The sequence below is a fragment of the Monopterus albus genome, unplaced genomic scaffold (genome assembly GCF_001952655.1).
Source record: "Monopterus albus unplaced genomic scaffold, M_albus_1.0 scaffold39.1, whole genome shotgun sequence".
NCBI classification, from domain to species: domain Eukaryota; kingdom Metazoa; phylum Chordata; class Actinopteri; order Synbranchiformes; family Synbranchidae; genus Monopterus; species Monopterus albus.
In genome coordinates, this window is record NW_018127919.1 from 1025429 (window position 1) to 1026233 (window position 805).

General features: G+C 40.7%; 1 protein-coding gene across 1 annotated transcript in view; it reads left to right on the forward strand.

The window, feature by feature from the left end:
* Nucleotides 1-805, forward strand: part of LOC109959454 (transmembrane protein 47-like) — a 5865-nt gene that overhangs the window by 3475 nt on the left and 1585 nt on the right. The window lies entirely within an intron of this gene.

Below are 805 nucleotides of genomic sequence, written 5' to 3' on the forward strand. Positions count from 1 at the left end.
GCATTGTAATGACTGCCTGTGCTTACTTTACTCTAGCAACAGTGATGGAACACTAACCACTTGACCATTACCTGACTCATGCCCAGTTCCAGTTTAGCTAGTTTCCTAAATAAAATTGGATTATATAACAAACAGGCGTTGTGTTATGCACCATAAGTAACATTACTCCTCCTTTTACATCTTGCCTGTAAACCAAACCTAAGGAGAATCTATACACTTATATACTTTCTTACCACCAGTTTCTGTAAAACTAGGGGCCGATGACTCTTGTTTCCGCTCTTTTTGCTAAGCTAAGCTAACAGCTGCTGACTATAGCTTCATATTTAAGGAACAGGTATGAGAATGGTGTCAATCGTCTCATCCACAGAAACTCTGAAAATGAATAAGCCTATTTCTAAAACATTCCTTTAACATTTTTCTGATAACTCATAATATCTTCTGTTGTGTATCCATTTTAAGGGGAAATTTAAGGGATTTTTGTCTTGTTATGTTGCTGAAAATATTAGTCACATACAGTAGGACCAGTGTGTGCAGTCAACTGAATGGCTTTACCTTTGACTGCTAGCCATTTACTGAAAAGCTACAGTGTTATCTTTTCCTGTGTGTAATTGCTTTAAGAATAAGGTCTCTGTACAGGCACACAGTCCTCAGCATAGCAGCATCAGAGGGTTTGGACTCTGTTTAATGCCCCGCTGGCAGGACTGCGGCTGTGTGGGGAATGTATCTTCTGTTCAGAAATATGACCTCAGTGAGCTACGAGCTCACTCTGGGCTCCGTCAGTGGCGCCACATTCTTGAGCTGCCGT